The 21853-nt window shown below is 39.6% G+C and overlaps 1 protein-coding gene and 1 pseudogene across 2 annotated transcripts in view; one reads left to right on the forward strand and one right to left on the reverse strand.

Moving 5' to 3' along the window:
- Positions 1–21853, forward strand: part of LOC149150456 (uncharacterized) — a 59066-nt gene that overhangs the window by 16086 nt on the left and 21127 nt on the right. The gene's annotated exons all lie outside the window — the stretch shown is intronic.
- LOC149150457 (uncharacterized) lies at positions 3624–5201 on the reverse strand (annotated as a pseudogene).

A 21853-nucleotide genomic window follows, 5' to 3' on the forward strand; every position in this document is an offset into this window, starting at 1 on the left:
TTATAGCCATAGAAATTCCAAAGGTACCAAGACTCTCACTAAAATTCAAGAGCTTGTTATGAATTTGATCTTGAGTCTTGGAATTTGGGATCATGTGCTCAATGAATTTATACAATCCCCCTAAAACCTCCCCATCAACCTCAAAATTTGTAGTGTAATGGTACCTTCAAAATTCAGAAAACAAAAACATATTCATCAAGTCAACAAAACTAAAAGCTAAAAGCAAAAGTTAAAACTTATAACTTATAAGCAATGAGAATTGAAATCCAAAATTACATACCTTGGATTTAAGTAGTAGCCGACTGCATGTAAAGGTCTATGGAGTTGTTTGTTCCATCTTTCATCAATGATTTTCCATAGAGGAATGTACTTTTGTCTTTTATCCCCATATGCTGCCTTTATTTGTTCCTTGGCCTGATCCATGGCCTCATAAACAAAACCCATAGCAGATTTATCACTATCCACCATTCGCAAAACTCTGACAAGAGGCTCACTAAATAGCACAATCTCCTCTGCCTTTGACCAAAATCTTTTGTCAAATACTTGGTCAACCATCTGTTTCCCTTTTTGCTCCACTGAGATGAATTCCATTGATCACATGAAAACATCTTTCTCAATTTTGCTTTTTGTTGAACAAGGGATTGCAACGAAAGGAAGTTGGTTGCAAATTGTGTGATGGCTGAATGAACAAACTCTTTACCCCTTGTGTGCTTTCTCATAAGGTTCAAAACCCATGAGTGGTTGTAGATGTACCTGGTTATGGATTTTGCATCTTCCACACATTTCTTCACCCACTCAATTTTGCCAATATCCTCAAGCATGAGGTCCAAACAATGGGCTGCACATGGAGACCACCAAATGGTGGGGTGTTTTTCCTCCAACATCTTTCTCGCTGCAACATAGTTAGAGGCATTATCTGTGATAACTTGTACAACATTTTCAACCCTACTTCCATAACTACTTCCAAAAGACAAAATAACAATTGTGCATCTTTCACTTGATCAGATGCATCAACAGATTTGAGAAACATAGTACCTTTTGGACAAGCAATTAAGAAATTTAGTATGGTGCGAGATTTACCATCAGTCCATCCATCAGACATAATTGTGCATCCTGTTTTGGTCCATGATTGCTTGAACTCTGTAAGGTACTCTTCTATTCTTTGGACCTCATTTTGTAAAAGTGGCCCCCTGATATCATGAAAGCTAGGGCCTTTGAAGCCTGTTCCACATGAAGCTATAGCATCAATCATGGGCTGATAATATGCAGAATTAGTAGCATTAAAAGGTATGTTTGCATCATACCACCATCTAGCAATGCATTCATATGCAACCTCCTCTATTTTCTTCCATTTAGCATCAAGGGTTGGTTGAGAACCAAGGGTGGTGCGGGGTACAAAGAATGAGTCAATCCCTTTACGAGTTGTTGTCCTCTTCAAGTTTAAACCACTTGAACTACCCTCTCCAACTTTAGAAGGGAAACTAGAGGATTCTTCAAAACTGGGCACATATGCTTCAAAATCAGGGTCACTATACATGGCATCATCCTTTTGACTTTTGGCTATATCTTTTTTAAGTCTTTTGTTTTTCCCTTTTTCTTCATTGTAGGATTCAATTAAACTTTGCATCTCTGCTTTGAGATCATCAGAAACATTTTCACAAGGTTTTACTTGCCCTCTCCAATGTGCTAGGTGTTCTTTGATTCTATGGATTCCCCCCATCTTTAACATCTTTCCCACAATAGTTGTAAACTTTTACCTCTTGTTCATTTAAATGACAGTGAACCCAAGCTGAATCATTCTTGTTTTTGGGGGCCATGGGGAAGAATAGAAAAATTTGCATAGAAAACCCTATGGTTTTTAGAATTTTATCACATTTTTTTAGAGAAAAATAAAAGAGGAGTAGAAACATTGAAATACCTAGAGAATATCTGTAAATTTTGAGAAGAGAAGAAGCTCCAATTACGCTGAAAATAAACTTTTCAATTAGTTGCAAAATCTCCTTTAGAAATTTGCCAATGAAATCTCTCAAAATAACTCTGCAAATTACAATACTTTTTGAGAAAAAAATAGAAGAAATATGAAATTCTGAATTCTGCATAAAAAAAACTGGGTTTTAAAATTTTAAGAGAAGAAAATACTAGTTTTTTGAAGAAAAATGGAACATTAATGGTTGAAAAAAATACTTTGTATTTCCCTCTTAATTTGCTAAACTAAATCGCGCCAAACTCCTCCACAATCAGCTCTAGAGCAGCCCCTACAAATTTGCATAAAAACACTCGGGTTTTAAATTTTTATTGGAAAAAAATAGCTGATTTTTAGAGAAAAATAGAAGAAAAAAGAGAATTGTAATTTCCTTGATTTACCCTCTAAATATTTTGGAGAAAATCAACTCCAAAGACAGTTCCAAAATCAGCTATGTAGCAGCCCCAGTAAAATAAAAAAATTTGTCAACCAGCTACAAAAACCACTGAAGAAAACCCAAAATTCTTTGGGAAAAAATAAATCTTTGAAGTAGCTCAAAAATATTTCAACCCAATAGTTCTCCAAGACTCCAATCAACTCTTCAAATCTGCAAAAAATCTCCCTCAGAACAACCTTGCAAAAAACTTTCCAAATTCTCCAATTGAATTTAGCTCAAGAAATGCAAGAGACTCAAATGAATAGTGTGAGTAGAATAGAGGGGGTGGGGGTATTTAAATAGCTTTAGGCGAGGGGGTCTAGCTTAGGTTTAGAATTTAGGAAAAATAATAAAAAAACCCAAAAAATGAAAAAAAATCATATATCTTCCATGTACACTTGTACATGAGAGAAAGGTGCCAAGCATTCTTGTATCATAATTTTGTGACCTTGTGAGAGAAAGGTGCCAAGCATTCTTGTGCAGATTATTGGAGAGGAGAGAAATTCCTCTAGGAAATGCACATAGAAATAGGGGTTTTTCCTATTTAATAGGGGTTACTAGTGCGCATAAAAAATCAGAGGAAGGATCAAGGATCTTACAGGGTTGTTTCAATCCTGGTTCAAGGCTGAGAGATCAGTTTGTATTCTTTGTTGAAGCAAGGTTATTTGTAAGAGATCTATTGCTCATTCTTCAATAAAATTCTCAAGCAAGCAAGGGTTTTCCTAGTGGGGTTCCCTAGAAAAATTGTTGTGTTCTCTTGTGTGAATTGTGCATTTATTTCTGTTCTATTCCGCTGCAAATTGTGTTGAGAAATTTCGTGTTTATATGAAAAGAAAGTGTTTTTTCAGATTGTTCATATTAGCAAATCATACATTCGTGGAATTTCTACATGGTATCAGAGGCGTGAACAAAAATCAACTAGGACACAACTTTCAAGGTTGAAAGATGTGACACACACAGGAGTAGGATTGAGAGAGCAAGATAAACTTGATGGCGTTGCAAATTTTGGTGTTTGGAATATTTGGATAATGTTCTTGTTGGACGAGTTTGGGCTGAAGGATTATGCATAGAAAGGTGTTGCAGAACCTTCAGATCCAGACGAACTAAGTCTTTTCCAAAGGCAAATGGCCAAGACCAAGAGGATGATTCTAGATGGACTCCGAGATCATGTAGTCCCTCATGTTGCAGGTAAAGATACAACTAAAGAGACGTGGGATGCCTTAGTCAACCTCTATCAATCAATGTTATCGGAACCGAACCGAAAAACCTTGTGGACCGGGAACCGGTCGGAACTGGAAAAAAATCGGAACCGGAAAAAAACAAGAAAAAAAACCGGTTTACCCAAAACATAAAATATTCATATTTTAAAGAAAAACCAGACATATTCATGTACATCCATATGAATCCAAACCATTTATACACAAATATGCAAAAATTCTCATTTATATAGCAAGTAATAGTGCATATAACCAAAATAACACTTAGTGCAAAACATCGCTGAACCAAAAATGTTACAAACATCAAGAAGCAGACTCTAAGAGGCCTTTATAGTCCAAAATAACATGCTAGATCATAGTATTATACTACATCCTACAATGCTACAAGCTACAACTATAGCAAATCAATGATCAAATCATCAATCATCATCAGAATCCTCCTCCTCCTCATCCTCATCTAAAGAATGAGTAGCATCCAAGTCTGCAATGGGATTACGACTTGATTCCCCTGGCCCTGAAGCTGCTATTGGTGCTTTTGATATATCTGCCTCTGCATCCTGTGGAGGTGGGTCCAAGTCCAACCAAGAAAGGTCTTCATTGTCAAATGTTGCTGGTTGACTCTCCACAACCCATTTTGATGTTGGATCAAAGTCACCCAAGACAATGTTGCTTGTTTCAGGGGTTTTATTCAACAATTGATTGCGCCTCAACCTAAGGTTGTACTGAACAAAAACCATGTCATTCAACCGCTTTTGCTCCAAACGGTTCCTCTTCTTAGTGTGTATACGCTCAAACACACTCCAATTCCGCTCACACCCTGAAGCACTACATGTCTGACTCAAAATTCTAATTGCAAATTTTTGCAATTGAGGGCATTCACTACCAAATTGTTGCCACCAATAGGCTGCAAAAAGAGTGGAAGGAAAAAAAGTATTAGCAAATGAATTTGAAAGTTGAAATCAAATGAGTAAATTATTAATATAAGAATTTGCAAATTTTAACAGTTTTTACCTAGGGGACTCTTTGCTCTATTTCTTATAGCCATAGAAATTCCAAAGGTACCAAGACTCTCACTAAAATTCAAGAGCTTGTTATGAATTTGATCTTGAGTCTTGGAATATCATGCGCTCAATGCATTTATACAATCCCCCTAAAACCTCCCCATCAACCTCAAAATTTGTAGTGTAATGGTATTATCAAACTTCAGAAAACAAAAACATATTCATCAAGTCAACAAAACTAAAAGCTAAAAGCAAAAGTTAAAACTTATAGCTTATAAGCAATGATAATTAAAATCCAACATTACATACCTTGGATTTAAGTAGTAGCCGACTGCATGTAAAGGTCTATGGAGTTGTTTGTTCCATCTTTCATCAATGATTCTCCATAGAGGAATGTACTTTTGTCTTTTATCCCCATATGTTGCCTTTATTTGTTCCTTGGCTTGATCCATGGCCTCATAAACAAAACCCATAGCAGATTTATTACTATCCACCATTCGCAAAACTCTGACAAGAGGCTCACTAAATAGCACAATCTCCTCTACCTTTGACCAAAATCTTTTGTCAAATACTTGGTCAACCATCTATTTCCCTTCTGCCTTTTTGCTCCACTGAGATGAATTCTATTGATCACATGAAAACATCTTCCTCAAGTTTGCTTTTTGTTGAACAAGGGATTGCAACGAAAGGAAGTTGGTTGCAAATTGTGTGATGGTTGATTGAACAAGCTCTTTACCCCCTGTGTGCTTTCTCATAAGGTTCAAAACCTATGAGTGGTTGTAGATGTACTTGGTTATGGATTTTGCATCTTCCACACACTTCTTCACCCACTCAATTTTGCCAATATCCTAAAGCATGAGGTCCAAACAATGGGCTACACATGGAGACCACCAAATGGTGGGTTGTGTTTCCTCCAACATTTTTCCCGCTGCAACATAGTTATAGGCATTATCTGTGATAACTTGTACAACATTTTCAGCCCTACTTCCATAACTACTTCCTCCAAAAGATGAAATAACAATTGTGCATCTTTCACTTGATCAAATGCATCAACAAATTTGAGAAACATAGTACCTTTTGGACAAGCAATTAAGAAATTTAGTATGGTGCGAGATCTACCATCAATCCATCCATCAGACATAATTGTGCATCCTGTTTTGGTCCATGATTGCTTGAACTCTGTAAGGTACTCTTGTATTCTTTGGACCTCATTTTGTAAAAGTGGCCCCCTGATATCATGAAAGTTAGGGCCTTTGAAGCCTGCTCCACATGAAGCTATAGCATCAATCATGGGCTGATAATATGCAGAATTAGTAGCATTAAAAGGTATGTCTGCATCATACCACCATCTAGCAATGCATTCATATGCAACCTCCTTCTCTATTTTCTTCCATTTAGCATCAAGGGTTGGTTGAGAACCAAGGGTGGTGCGGGGTACAAAAAATGAGTCAATCCCTTTATGGGTTGTTGTCCTCCTCAAGTTCAAACCACTTGAACTACCCTCTCCAACTTTAGAAGGGAAACTAGAGGATTCTTCAAAACTGGGCACATATGCTTCAAAATTAGGGTCACTATACATGGCATCATCCTTTTGACTTTTGGCTATATCTTTTTTAAGTCTTTTGTTTTTCCCTTTCTCTTCATTGTAGGATTCAATTAAACTTTGCATCTCTGCTTTGAGATCATCAGAAACATTTCCATAAGGTTTTACTTGCCTTCTCCAATGTGCTAAGGTGTTCTTTGATTCTATGGATCCCCCCACCTTTAACTTCTTTCCCACAATAGTTGCAGACTTTTACCCCTTGTTCATTTAAATGACAGTGAACCCAAGCTGAATCATTCTTGTTTTTGGGGGCCATGGGAAGAATAGAAAAATCTGCATAGAAAACCCAATGGTTTTTAGAATTTTATCACATTTTTTTAGAGAAATAAAAGAGGAGTAGAAACATTGAAATACCTAGAGAAGATCTGTAAATTTTGAGAAGAGAAGAAGCTCCAACCAAACTGAAAATAAACTCTTCAATTAGCTCCAAAATCTCCTTCAAAAATTTGCCAATGAAATCTCTCAAAATAACCCTGCAAATTACAATAATTTTTGAGAAAAAAATAGAAGAAATATGAAATTTTGAATTCTGCATTTAAAAACTAGGGTTTTAAAATTTTAAGAGAAGAAAAATATAGTTTTTTGAAGAAAAATGGAATATTAATGGTTGAACCCTCTTAATTTGCTAAAGTAAATGAGCTCCAAACTCCTCCAAAATCAACTCCAGAGCAGCCCCTACAAATCTGCATAAGAACACTTGAGTTAAAAATTTTTATGGGAAAAAATAGCTGATTTTTAGAAAAAAATAGAAGAAAAAAGAGAGCTGTAATTTCCTTGATTTACCCTCTAAATATTTTGGAGAAAATCAGCTCCAAAAACAGCTGCAAAATCAGCTATGTAGCAGCCCCAACAAAATAAAAAAAATCTTCCACCGGCTATAAAAACCACCGAAGAAAACCCAAAAATCTTTGGGAAAAAATAAATCTTTGAAGTAGCTAAAAAATATTCCAACCCAATAGTTTTCCAAGACTCCAATTAGCTCTTCAAATTTGCAAGAAATCTCCCTCAGAACAACCTTGCAAAAAACTCTCCAAATTCTCCTATCGAACATAGCTCAAGAAATGCAAGAGACTCGAATGAATAGTATGAGTAGAATAGAGGGGGTGGGGGTGTTTAAATAGCTTTAGGGGGGGTCTAAATTGGGTTTAGAATTTTGGAAAAATAATAAAAAAACCCCCAAAAAATGAAAAAAATCATATATCTGCCATGTACACCTGTAGTATATGGTTCTGTGGTATGCAGTGCACATTGGTACGATTTGGAGACTGAGTTCGAGGCGGTTAGACGCTGTTCATAGGGTAGACTAAAGGCACTTTGAATTGTGTTTGAGAAAGCAACTTGAGGACGTGAATTTGCATGAGTGCAAGTTCAGTGATGATGATGTAGTGAAACATCAGTTGATGAGCAACAGTAGTTGAGTAGGAGGACAATGATAAGATTGTATAATTGTTGAGTTTGTTCAATGTTGTTGTAACTTGTAATTGGGTCACTGTCTCTGGTATGAGAGCCCAAAAATTGTTGTTTTATCATTTATTATTAAGGGTGGCAGGGTGGTGCTAGCCAAGGAAGTTGTACCTTCCTTTAGAAGGTTGTTGCCTTCTTCTAGTGGGAGCTAGTAAACCAGGGGTTGTAGCTCCTTCCAGTAGTGGATGGTAAATAATCAGGGGTTGTAGCTCCTTCTAGTAGTGGCTGCTAAATAATCAGGGGTTGTAGCTCCTTCTAGTAGTGGCTGGTAAAACTGGAAGTTGTAGCTTCCTTCAAGATATAAATAAATTGTTAATATAAATCTTGTGTACCTTTGATGTGATGTGATTGGTTAATGCTCGGTGATCTCTAAATTGTTTGAAATTTATGAACTACTAATTCACCCTCCCTTAGTATTTCCAACAATTGGGATCAAAGTAGGTTGCTTCATCACAATCTAACAGCTGGAAGGCAGATCTCAGGAACAAAGATGGGAAAGGAAAAAAGGCTAGCCTCCAAATGCTCCAAGAAAAAGGAAAAGGAAGCCTCCTCTGTTGCAATGATGTCAAAACATACTGAAGTCATTAATGAAGATCAAGTTGACCTAATTATCTTGTCTCCACCACCTCCCGTGTTTGATGGAACAAACTATGAATTATGGAGCATGTCTATGGAGATCTATTTGAAAGCCCTAGATTGTATATGGTTCGTAGTTGTTACCAGAGATACAACCACAAAGGAGTCAAAAGAATATGATACAAGAGCAATGGATACCATACTAAGAGGCTTATCAGATCCTATAAAATACAAGGTGGGACAATTCTCCTCAGCTAAAGATCTTTGGGAAAGGCTAGAAGAGCTTTATGCAAAACAAGTCAAAAAGGAAGCTACTCACTTAAAGACCGAGGTATAAGAGGCAAAAAGGAGAAAAGAAATTTTGACAAGTCATATTAAAGAAAAATCCGAGGACTTGATCAAGCTACAAACTGAATTTGATCAACAAGAGAGAAGGCTTAAAGAAGAAATTATCTCCTTGAAGACCCAACTTGAAGAAGCAAGAAGAATTGAAGTGATCAAATGCCAGCTAAAAGGGAGTGAAGAAGATTGTGAGAAGTGCGAAGAAGAAGTTGTATCATTAAGGGTTGAAGTCAACAAGCTCAATAAAAAGTTGAAAATCTTGCAAGGGCTAGATAACATTTTCAGTTGCAACAAATCAAGTCCAAGTGAACCTTCATGCAAAGAAGATGCAAGCACCAAGTCCCCAAAGGAGAAATTTGAAGAAAAACATGAAAGTGGAATCTTTTTCCTCAAAAGGCCAAGTGAAAACTAGAAGAAGCGTGAAGTTGCTAATCCAACAAGTTATGCTAATGTTCTCAAGAAGATACCTTACTAAGAAGAGCAACAAAAGGTTGGGCCTCCTCCAAGGCAGAACAATTTCAGAAGACCATCATGGCAATCCAACTCACCAAGGTACCCAAGTATATTTCTTGGTTATTGTTATTCATGTACAAATTTTGGGCATAAGGCTAGGGATTGCAAAGCTTATAGCAGGGTTAACTACAAAGGATATCATCAAAACCATAGAAGCATGTTTACAAGTAGACAAGTTAGAAACCCTAATGGATTCTCTAGCAAAAGGTACACAACATTTGCTCCATCATTCAAGTACAACACATAATGCTTTAAATGCCATAACTTTGGACATATTGCACGAGGACTACATATGTGACATGAAGTGGACTTCTAAGTAGATTAGGCAAGAAAGCAAACCCACTAGGGGTGGAGAAGAAAACATTTCGAGAAAGAAGAAGAAATATTGTTAGGGGGAGTAGCTCTGCGAAAGCAAGACACCCTTTGCCATTGATGTCCAAGAGGGATAGAGAAAGAGGATGGAAGTATGGAGACAGGGGGAGCATAATGATAGGGGCGCATGAGTGTTGACATCAATGACAAAGGTGGAGATTGTTGGATGAAAATTGTCATTGATGTCAAAGGACGAAGGGTCCATTGATACAATGCACTTGTTTGACGACATGTGTGTACAAGTCAGTGAATTTGAATGCAAGACCAGTCTAGACTAGTAGCCTTCGTCATGCCATCTCATTTGATAGGTGGTATTCCTCGTGGGTCCTCTTGGTTGAAAAGATATTTAAGTTCGTAGTTTGATGCCCCAAATTAATGGGTATGTCTCCAGTTTATTCCCCAAGAATCCATTGTCTAATAGTTCAAGTGGCCCCTAGAAGAAGGTATATTTTTGTAATTTAAATTGGCCCAAGTCTATGTGTTCAAGTTGACCTCCATTAAGTCAAAACAATCCTCATTTTTAAGGTAAAAAAGATTAACCAATAGCAAATTCTTCAAGTCGGCTCTTGCAATAGACATGTCCTTTCAAGGGAAATTTTTATATTTTTTAGGTTCAATTTGACCCTAAAATAGGCCTCCCTCCAAAAGTATAAATACCCTAGTCGTGGGAATTCAAATGATCAATTTGTGGCATCAGTGTAAGAAGAAAACAACTCAGAACTTGTTGGAGTAGTTTGATGTTGAAAAGTGGGGCAACTATGGGACAAATTTCCCATGAGAAACCCTACTGCCCCAAAGGAAAGCCCATATTGCCCCAAGAAGAATGCAAATTGGATAAAAGGAAAAATATTATTATTAATTAATGTGACAAAATTATTTGGGGGCAAGCTATCATCAATTCAATATGGGCAACCAATATTTAAGGCACGTGAAAAATATATTTAAGGATTTTGTTATTATGAAATGGGCTATATAGGAAAAAGATCAAGTCGGCCTCATCATGTTCGAATTCCCCAGTGGCTGTGACCTTTCTCACATGGAAACAAGTATAAATAGGCGTTTAACCTCCTTCAACTGTCACATTTATTTCAACCTTCTGTGGTGTCTTTTTTGTGGCCTTATAAGGGCAACTTCTACGGTCAAACAAGGGCTACTTCTATTGATTTGGGGTAGCATCGGATGTGCTCTAGCCACGAAATTTGGTGGAGAGGCTAAGGCACATGAGATCTCCAATACCCAGAAAGGGTTTGGGCAGATTCTAAACAGTTTGGGAGTTATTAAAATAATTAATATTTTTAATGGAGTCCTTAAGTCTAAACTTATGGAAATTAAAATATTATGTGAATTAATATAAAACTATGTTAGAATGGTCCAAAAGTCATGGATCAAGCCAGATCTAATCTTAGTCATTGATTAGGGACTTAATCTCGGCCGTTGATTTGTCAATGAGAAAAGTATAAGAGGAGGCTTGAGGGTCACTTGGAGAATACACCAAGAGATCAAGATTTCGACTTTCTGGGGCTGGGTTTGCTGAGAAAGTTGAGAGAGTGATTTGGAGTTGCAGCTGAGGGGCAATGAATACAGAAGCAGAGAGGCAAAGATAATGCCGAGAGGATTAGCGCAGCGGCCAGGAAAGCTGACGCATAGGGTAGAAGCCGGAATGGTCGGGAACAACCGGAACTGTCGGGAACTGCCAGGAAAGCTGACGTAGAGGGCAGAAGCTAGAACTGTTGGGAACTGCCGAAACTCTCGGGAAAGCTGACACAGAGGGCAGAGGAGGCTGACAGAGTCCCTAGAGGCTGACGCTGGGGTTTTTCGTGGGGCAGATTGGAGCTAAGGAGCTGCTGGAGTGTTTATCCGGGGTTTCAGCTAGAGCATCTGCCTCCGAAGGAGAGGTACTACTGCCAAGATTTTTCTCTGTTGGGTGAGCCGGGTTTGGCACCCAGATTGTATTTTAAAACTGCTTAATAAATCAAACCCTTAGATAGCTGCACCGATTTTCCCGCATTGGGTTTTTCCGGGGACATTAGTCCAAAAATAACGGTGTCATTTGTGTGCTTGTTCATGTTTCCTTCAGGTGATGATCTGTAATGTGTTGAGCATGTACTTGTGTTTACTTTTAGTATTTACATGGTAAATAACTTGTTAATTAATCATAACAAGTAGGAAGGAATAAATCAGAAAGTACATGGAGGGTTTCTAACTGTTAGACTTAGAAACTCCAACATGGTATCAGAGGGTGGTTGCAGATCACAAGAGAACTGAGGACATCAGCCGAGCAGAGTAGCAGCAACAGAAAACAGTTGTCCTGAGTGAAAAAAGTTGTTCCTGGCAGAGAAGCAACAAGGAAGGGGTGACGCAGTGCCTGCGTCATCAAGTTTGAGCCGGGAAGAGGATCAGCGCAGTGGCAGAGGGGAGCAGACTCGACCTACGCAGTGCCCGGTCATCTTTCTCAGTCAGGAAGGATTGACGCCCGTGGCCAGGAGGTGCAAATTTTGCTGGTGCTGGGATTGCGCAGAGCCTAGAAGCTCTAACCTTTAGTTTGTTGGGGCTTAGGAGGCTGTGGGTAAGTTGCAGAGTGAAGCTGGTGGGGTACTATAGTCAGAACAATATCTAACAGGGCAAGACCAAGGGGAGGGAGTTGTTGCCGAGGCGGATTTCTAGCCAAGGAATCCAGATCAGTGGTGTAGTTGCACAGACGATCGGAGAGGGGCAACTTGACGGTTGGCAAAAGGATTTCTAGGAGGGAAATCGGGACTCAGAGGGAGTCCAGAAGAGAACTTCCAGACGGGAAGTAGAGAGACTCAGCAGGAGTCGAACCGAGAACTTCCAGGCGGGAAGTAGAGAGACTTGGAGGAGTCGACAGAGAAGAGTAGAGAGATGGCCGTGAATGGGATGAGGGATCAAGATAGGTTGGACGGAGCGTCCAACTTTGTGGTCTGGAAGGCCAAGATCCTGTCCATTCTAGATAAACATTGTATCAAGGCCTTTGCCTTGAGGGATGACGATTGTGCCATGAGTACTCATGTGCCACTTGAGAAGAAGTGGGGAGACATCGAGCTGTAGTCAGGCGGACTACAGGCGATGAGGGGCAGGATCCTCGAGGTACCCAGCCTCTTGGATTAGACCTTGCTACGGGAGCCCCGAAGAGGAGTAGCAGTACTGGCAATGTCAGTAGAGACAGATGTGGATGGAGCGACAGAGGGAGCTACAGTGTAGGATTCCCAAGACAGCGCGAGGCTAGCAGGTTGCAACAGTGAGAGGCACGGGAGTGTTGCACCAGTGCAGGATGGCATAGAGAGGTGTGCAACGGTGCGAGATGCAGGGAGTTGTTGCAGCAGCACATAGGTCAGAGAGGGAGAAATTGTCAGCGACAAAGGGAGCTTCAACATCGAGAGTGTCTCTAACCTGACAGAGATGTCAGAGTTGGGAGATCAGTTACTTACTTCTCAGTAACTGAGTTGCAATGCAACAGTTAGCAGTGGTGGTGCTATGGGCAACATGATGAGAGGGGATGCAGTGCAGACGCAGCAGTGGCAGGGCCATGGGCAGCAGCACAGATGCAGAGGGAGCTGTCGTACAGATGCAACAGGGGCAGTGGCAGAGCCATGGATGGCAGTATGGGATGCAACAGTGCAGATGATGGGCATCAGGGACCGATGCCGGATGATCAAAGTAATACTCAGTGAGGAGTATTGCTAGAGCACAATCCTCGCTAAGAGGGAGTGTTGATTTGGGGTAGCATCAGATGTGCTCTAGCCACGAAATTTGGTGGAGAGGCTAGGGCACATGAGATCTCCAATACCCAGAAAGGGTTTGGGCAGATTCTAAAGAGTTTGGGAGATATTAAAATAATTAATATTTTTAATGGAGTCCCTAAGTCTAAACTTAGGGAAATTAAAATATTAATGTGAATTAATATAAAACTGTGTTAGAATGGTCCAAAGGTCATGGATCAAGCTAGATCTAATTTTAGTCGTTGATTAGTGACTTAATCTCGACCGTTGATTTGTCAACAAGAAAAGTATAAGAGGAGGCTTGAGGGTCACTTGGAGAATACACTAAGAGATCAAGATTTCGACTTTCTGGGGCTGGGTTTGCTGAGAAAGTTGAGAGAGTGATCTGGAGTTGCAGTTAAGGGGTAGTGAATATAGAAGCAGAGAGGCATAGATAGTGTCAAGAGGATCAGCGCAACAGCCAGGAAAGCTGATGCAGAGGGTAGAAGCCAGAACTGTTGGGAACAGCCGGGAAAGCTGACGCAGAGGGCAGAAGCTGGAACTGTCGGGAACAACTGGAACTGCTGGAAACGTTGACGTAGAGGGCAGAAGAGGCTGACACAGTCCCTAGAGGCTGACGCTGGGGTTTTTCGTGGGGCAGATTGGAGCTGAGGAGCTGTCGGAGTGTTTATCCGGGGTTTCAGCCAGAGCATCTGTCTCCAAAGGAGAGGTACTACTGCCAAGATTTTTCTCTGTTGGGTGAGCCGGATTTGGCACCCAGATTGTATTCTGAAACTGCTTAATAAATCAAACCCTCAAATAGCTGCACCGGTTTTCCCGCATTGGGTTTTTCCAGGGACATTAGTCCAAAAATAACGGTGTCATTTGGGTGCTTGTTTCTGTCTCCTTCAGTTGATGATCTGTAATGTGTTGAGCATGTACTTGTTTTTATTTTTAGTATTTACATGGTAGATAAATTGTTAATTAATCAGAACAAGTGGGAAGGAATAAATCATAAAGTACATGGAGGGTTTCTAATTGTTAGACTTAGAAAATCCAACAACTTCTGTGGTCTATTAGGCTAACTCTTTGCGGCATGTAATGGTAATTCTTTGTGGCTTATTGGTGGCATGTTTGCGGCCTAATGAAGGCTGCTCATGCGACATAATAGTGGCCTAGTCTGCGTCCTAACAACGACCTAGTCTGTTTCCTAATGGAGGCTCTTGATGCGGCCTAATGAAGGCTCTTGATGCAACCTAGTAGTGGCCTAATATGTGGCTTACTTTTGTCCTTATGTGGCCTACCTTGTGCATTCTATGCGGCCCAATTTGGCCATCCTCTACAGCCTATTTTTGACATTTATATGTGTCTTATCTGTGGTTATATATGCGACCTAATGACCTTGTTATGTGTGACCCTTTTCTGTGATGAAGTGGACTCTTTTTAGCGAGGTATGTGGACTATATTTGCAGCCCTAGTTTTGTGCAGTTAGGATATTGTGGTTATGGCCTTCTAGGCCTAATTTGGTGCAATATTTATGGGATATGTTGTGGCCTATTTGTACATTATTTATATGCTTTAACCCAGTGATGGTTAAGCTATGATATTTGTGCTCTAGACAATGATGAATGGTAGAGGAACTTGAGATAGTTGACAATGATACATAGCATGATTCTGGTACCTTTGTAACAATAATGTTTGAGCTAATTTTCAATGTTAGTATCAATGATGCTTGGGCATATCTTTAATGCATGACAATGATCTACAAACAATGATTTTGATGAATACTATAGTGACCTTGATGGCAATAACCTCAATGTATATGACAATGCTTTGGATATGTGATAGTGATCTTCATAACAATGCTTTGGATATGTGACAATGATCTTCGTAACAATGCTTTGGATATGTGACAATGATCTTCATATGTGACAGTGATCTAAATGACAATGTTGTGTGGCTGTACCTTTATGATATGACAATAACTTTGTATGGCAATGACCTTGACATGACAATGATCTTTGGTATATGGTAGTGACACTTTGATCTATGGTTTGATGATACGACGGGGATGGCAGAACCCCTATGACAGTGACAATGATGTATACTATGCACATATGACAGTGATATGATAACAACTCTCTTTGACTTGTTTGATTATCAGAGATCAAATCGTTCAGTTCATAAACAAAGTTGTGAACTAACTTGGGTTGGCTCTAGAAAGCCTGATGTGATTAGTATCTCATTGTACTTCGTATCTCAGTTGAACTTTGATGAATATCTAATAGAAGAAGAATTTGGTTGGGTTTTTCCCCTTGTGTGGCTTTGCCCTGGTCTCTAACCTAAATACTGGTGTTTCTTTTGTGTATGCTTTTCTTCTACTGTTCTTTACTGCTACGCTATATTGTTGATGTTTATAGTGCTCTCTATATAATTGCTGATGATGAAATGATGTTACGGGGTGAATGTTATATGATAATGTTGAAAAGTTTAAAAATTGCAATTATCTACAATAGAGAGCAATCTAGCCCTAAAAATTAACATGGTATTAGAGCTGGGCTGAAGAAATGTCATTGAAGATCACCCCCGTTGACACCTAAGTTGGAGCAAGCAGAGTGAAAGGGATGAAGATGGCAGAGACCTAAAAGAATGCTAGGTTTGAAGGAAACCCTATGGAAGTCCTTTGTTCTTACAATTGAGGTTAAGGTTTGTGAGAAACCCTCAAAGTAGCCTTAGATATGGTAAAGGCCTATAACAATGAAACACTAGTGTGAAACTTCTTGATATGATATAATCAATGAGAAGCCCATGATAGATTCAGAGAAAACCTAGGAGAAGTGTATGTTACAGATTCAGTGGTCATCGATATTTGAGCTTGGGTGCTGTTGAAGGATTTGGAATGAGAATTCAGGTGGTGTTCAAGATGGCTCATTTCTTATGCAGACTACATTGACATATGGTTGATGCGCTGTGATGGTTCAAGGTGCAGGATCAATGGGGAGTTGATAGCTTCCTTCGATGCTTGAACACTTATGTTATTTTTATGCTCTTGTTTAGATTTATTATTTTTGGACTATTGTTTATTCTTCCTGCATGTGTATTTGAGTGCTTATTTCACTAATTTCTTGGATGAGGATGTGATCAAGTAAAACATATCCTTCTTAAGGATCATCATGATGTAGAGCAGTGCAGGGAGAGTAAACTCGAAGAGGGAGCTAATGCACAAAGAGTAAACCCCAAGAGGGAGCTAGTGCAAGGAGAGTAAACTCCAAGAGGGAGCTGATGCAGAAAGAGTAAACTCCAAGAGGGAGCTTGTGCAGGGAAAATAAACTCCAAGAGGAGTTGATGCAGAAAGGGTAAACTCCAAGAAGGATTTGATGCAGAAAGGGTAAACTCCAAGAGAGAGCTAGTGCGGGACAATGAAGAAGCCACTCTTATATCTGGAGAAGATAGAGAGTCCCGCCTTATCACCAGGTATACCTTCAATATGTATTTACTTTGCTACTATTGCTCTTGCTCTTGTTTTGGGATCAATAGGTACATTTGATAAATTTGAGGACCTAAGTCCTCTATACCGAGATCGAGAAGAACGTCGAGCCATCACATGATTAGAGTGGCACTTGATAAATGGCCAAGAACTCAAACCTTGAAGGAATGATCTTGTCCCTCAAATTGATATATATGATTGAAGAGGGTTCTTATTCAGAGGGAGCAAATTTCCATGTAACAGTGAGGTATTTTGAGATGAGAAGCAACATGTCCTTCATGTATGGACGATTCTTAATGACAAAGATATTGCAGTGTCAGATGCTTCTGCTATTTTAAACCATGATAAGGAATATGCTATGATGAGATCCTATCTATGATGCATGTAAAGCTGACATCCTCTATGATGTGTTTAAGTAAGAAGCATAGCTACCTCAAGAGCTTTGAGGTTATGAGACAAAATCTCATGATTGACTGAAGGAAGTCCCATATAGACCCTAGCAAGGCCCTTGAACTTGGCATGTTTGGAATATTGGTCATCTGATGTAGACTCCAACCACTCTTCATGGTTGAAGGTATGTCCTTAATGTTTGATTTTATATATGCTAACAATTTACTTTTGACAGGATCAGATCATCTCTTCAGTACCAGAGGCTGTTGACCTCTAAGCCCAAGTGATCCACTACTTGAGATTATCAGTGTAGTGGAGAGATGATGACAAGGAAGTATGCTAAGGAGCCCAAGTGATCCACTACTTGAGATTATCAGTGTAGTGGAGAGATGATGACAAGGAAGTATGGATTCCATGATGAGCCGACAGTCAGATGAATTATTGCTTTGCAGCACAAGCCAAATAGAGCTTGGATATGCATATTGTATATCTACATGAACTAGTAATCATGGACTGAGACACATTGCCAGAAACTTGTTGGATTCACCGATTCTGATTGAGACTGAAAATGTTGTTGATAAGAAAAGCACATCTGGGTGCTGTAGTGGTTTGGGGTTTGCCATGATTTCCTGGATGAGCTGGAAACGAAATTCTGTTGATTTGAGTACGGTTGAGGCGGAGCAAACTATTGCTAGCATGGCTAGCTGCAAGACAAGGTGATTGAGAAAGTTCTTTGGAGAGCTGCTTGAGCATGTGCTGGGCATGACTATGATATACTAACTTTCATAGAATTCCATGTTTTATGACTGGTTGAAGCATTTTGAGGTTAGATATCACTATACCCGGTATATGTTGCAGAGGGAGCAGTGAGGCTCCAACATCGATGTGTTGTGGAATTGAAGCAACAAGGCTTCAACAAATGATCTAGTTGCTGACATTCTTGGTCTTTAGAGGACAACTTGGATTGATGGATGTGACCCTGTCGGGTAAGGGTCACCACTAGTCGAGGACACTGAGATATGCTCTTCTCCCTTGTCTAAGCTCCCAGGGAGAGGAATTGAGCTAGAGAACTCTTGGGGTTGAGGGAACCCTAGACAATAGGATGTGCGATCCTTGTCATTTATGGCAAGTTCGGTATCCTGCCTATTGTCACTGTAGGGTGTACGTGATCCTTGTCATTTATGACAAGTTGGGTATCCTCCCCTACCATTAAGTTTGGGACTTGACAAAGTGTACCTCAGTTGGCATCCTATCCACAAGCTAGGCTTGTTGGGATTGTCCCTCCCCATCTAACCACTGGGTGACGAGACTTGGGAGTGTGTGATCCTTACCACTAGTAAGTCATGTATCTCCCCCAAGTTAGAGAGGATGCAAGTGTTCTACCACTTGACTCTTGATTGTCAAGGTTGTTGAGAAAGCTGGTACCAAGGAAGTGTTTCCTAGGCATTTATCCTTTTGGCCTAAGGAGACGCATTAATAACCTTTTGTCTAGTGACATTATGTGTTTTATTAATGTCAAGGAGCTAAAGTACTTTTTATGAGTTGTGTACCATGTATTTTAATTTATTAAAGTCACATGGGTTATAAAGTGACTTTATGTGAAAGTACTAAATTGCACTTTATATTATTAAAGTGACTTCTATGTTTTAAAAATCACTTTATAAGAGAAAAAGTGCTCAAAGTACATAACATTAAAAAGGTGCCTAGGAGTGTTTTAAGTGAGGGGGTCAACATGAGAAAGGGGTCAAGTGGGGGACTTGATCTCTACCCTTGATCTAATGAGCTGAGATTTAATCTCAGCCATTAGATCTCTAGGGTTAGGTTTTCCTCACTAGAAGACAAAAAGAGAAAAAGGAAGAGTTAACACATTCTTTCTTCTCACAAGGACTCGAGGAGAATGTAGGAGAGCAAGGAGATAAGAGGAGGAGATCTTGGAAATTCTACAACAAAGATCAAATCCTCATAGAGACTGAGTTTAAGTCTACAGGAGAGGTCGATGTTTGTGAAGGCAGTGGCTGCCGTTGGTTGCAGACAAGTCGAGGGTTTTTGAGCCAAGATATCAACGTGGGTTAGAGTTCTAGCAACTCGTATTTTCCTTAGTCAGCCTACTCGCATTTATGGTGGTTGCTAGCGAGATTCTCGGGTTAGATAAGTCAAGGAATCTACGTGAAACTTGAGTCTGAATTAAGAGGGAATTCGTGAAATTTCCGTTGGTGTTCAGAGAGTGCATTTGCTCACATTCTGGGAGATATTAGCTAGAAAAGGTTGTTTACATATGCTGTAATACAAGCCCGAATTTCTAGGAAATTCATGGTTGTTAAGAGACTTAATTTCCTTTGCATAAGGAGCTGCCAAGGGGCCAAGATTTGTGTTAGAAGGAGAGTATTGTGTGAAGGAAAATTATAGTCCAAATTTCAGTGTAAAGAGGACCTTAAATAAGCTTCTTCAAGGGAAGAGATAAGTGAAATTTCTTCTTGTATTTTTGTTGTAAGAAATTTCTAAGAACCAAATAAAATCCTCCTTCAGCACTGATTTTCCGCTTGTGGGTTTTTCCAAGGTCAGTTGACCAAAAATAACTGTGTACTTGTGTCTATTTTTTGAGTGGTTCCTTGCATTTATATTTTGTATCAGCTGAAATCGTGAAATGGTAGAGGTAATCCTAATGTTTCAAGCAAATTTGCATTTATAAGTGTTATGTCAGATTTCTAGTTTAGGACTGTGTGAACAAATATGATGCAAAATCACTGAAATTGAGTGAGCTGCCAGAGTACATAAATTTTCTACAAAGGTGGGAAGATCAACAGGCAATAGGATGTGTTATCTTTGTCACTTATGACTAGTTGGGTATCCTGCCTATTGTCGGACAATAGGATAGAGTGTGATCCTTACCTCTCATGGTTATTGGTATCCTACCTATTGTTGATTGGATACAAAGGGTGGCAAATTGATCTCCCCTATTGTCCGTGGATATAGGGTGGTAGCTGAAGCTCCATTATGATGATTCTTCTTCTTTAGATAGAGACATCATTGTTCAGCTGATGATCGAAGGAGAGAGAAGTTGAGACGAGCTGTGATGAGATGGATGTCTTGTTGATGCAGTTGAGATGAAGGTCATGCAACTTACTTGGTGACTTCTAGGGTTTGGAAGATCTAATCGATTTTCCCTACCGTCACTTGTGAATTGTTCTTTTTCTATGAGATGAGATGAGATAAGATGAAACGAGATGAGACATGATGTAGCAAATGTTAGGATATTCCGACACATAGGAAATAGTTAAGTTCAACTTGGTCTAGTATAGAGTTAGGTAAAGTGTGTTTCTTTACTGTTGTACATTTTGTAACTTACAATCCGACGGTCACGATATGTAGTGATCCGACGGTTCACTCTCTCCTCAGTATTACCGACACTTGATCCGTGGCTTGACACCCGATTGGTCCATGAGTTCTATTTAAAGCGCATGGAGGGTCATTGTTCGGGTAATCCGTGCATTAGAGAAGCTTATGTAAATTTTCATTCTTTGATTAATAAATTGCCTGTAGTACCCACGTTGGGACAGGCCGTGGACTGTTTCCCTCTTTGAGGGTTTTAACCACGTCAAAATACTGGTGTATTGATTTGTGATCTGGTTGTGAGCGGTGTCCTTTTGGTGTTCTTTCTGAGGAACTTACCCTGTAAATTCCTACATGGTATCGGAGCTATTTGAGGGCCGCGTCCGTTGGTGATCCAAATCTGAAGCCGGTAGAACTGCATGCGGCTGTCGTTTCCTAGATCTGCTGTTTCTGACTGCTTTCGGGCCGAGAGGACTGCTCTGTTGCGTTCGGAGCATCTGTTCCAGTGAGGAACCCCTTTCGTTTCACGCGAAAAGGTTTCCGGTAGCCCTAGCTGCGTCATTTTTCAGATCGGGAGGTATACAATGTCTTTGCAGTTTACTGTTATTTTCTCTCTGCTTATTTCGGTTTCGGTTTATTTAGCCTTTTTTTTAACTGGATCTATACCTTTCATTTCTGCGTATGCTCTTTGCCCTGCGACTCTGTGCGATCTGGGCAAATCAGAAACAGAAAGGAAGGATTTTTCTCATGCGTATGCTCTTTTCCCTGCACCTTAGTGTGATCTCGAAAAATCAGAAACATTGAGAAAAATATTTAGTTTTTCGGCTAAAGCTAACTTTGAGCCGCAAGGTTCATTTTTTTAAAATATCTAGTTTTTTGGCTAAAGCTAACTTCGAGCATCAAGGTTCGTTTTTCTTTGCATATTCGTGTTGGGTTTTGTGTTTTGTGTTTTGTAGGGAAAAAGAGCTTTCTCAAGGCAAGCACGCAAACCAAGGCCCCCCCTCTCTCTCTCTCTCAAATTTTTTGTATAGATCAATTGGTTCAAAGCTATTTTAAGAGAGTAGAGGTCTTGGGTTCAAGTCTCCATTTTGTGGGGGCGGATTTTTTCATTCCCGCACATTCGCGCACTTTGCCGGCAACTTCAACAATTTTTTTTTCAAAAAGCCATAACTTCTTCATCCGGAAGCCTTTTTCAGAGCCGTTTTTTTTTAAAACAGCCTAACTTTTCGAGATCTATCCATTGGAACACTTACTTTCAGCATCTTCAGCTTCATTTTAAAAAAAAAATGGAAAGTCCATGCCAAGTCATTCTTGACAGCACTAACTACTTCCAACGGATAGCCTACATGGAAGATTTACTTAGAAGTAAAGGTCTCTACAGAATAGCTAAGACCAAGAGAAGAAACCAAAAGATGAAGACAAGGCTGCAAAATGGGAAAATAG

This window comes from Pinus tabuliformis, chromosome 9 (genome assembly GCF_031772625.1).
Source record: "Pinus tabuliformis cultivar Carrire ecotype Pingquan chromosome 9, CPIR1, whole genome shotgun sequence".
NCBI lineage: Eukaryota > Viridiplantae > Streptophyta > Pinopsida > Pinales > Pinaceae > Pinus > Pinus tabuliformis.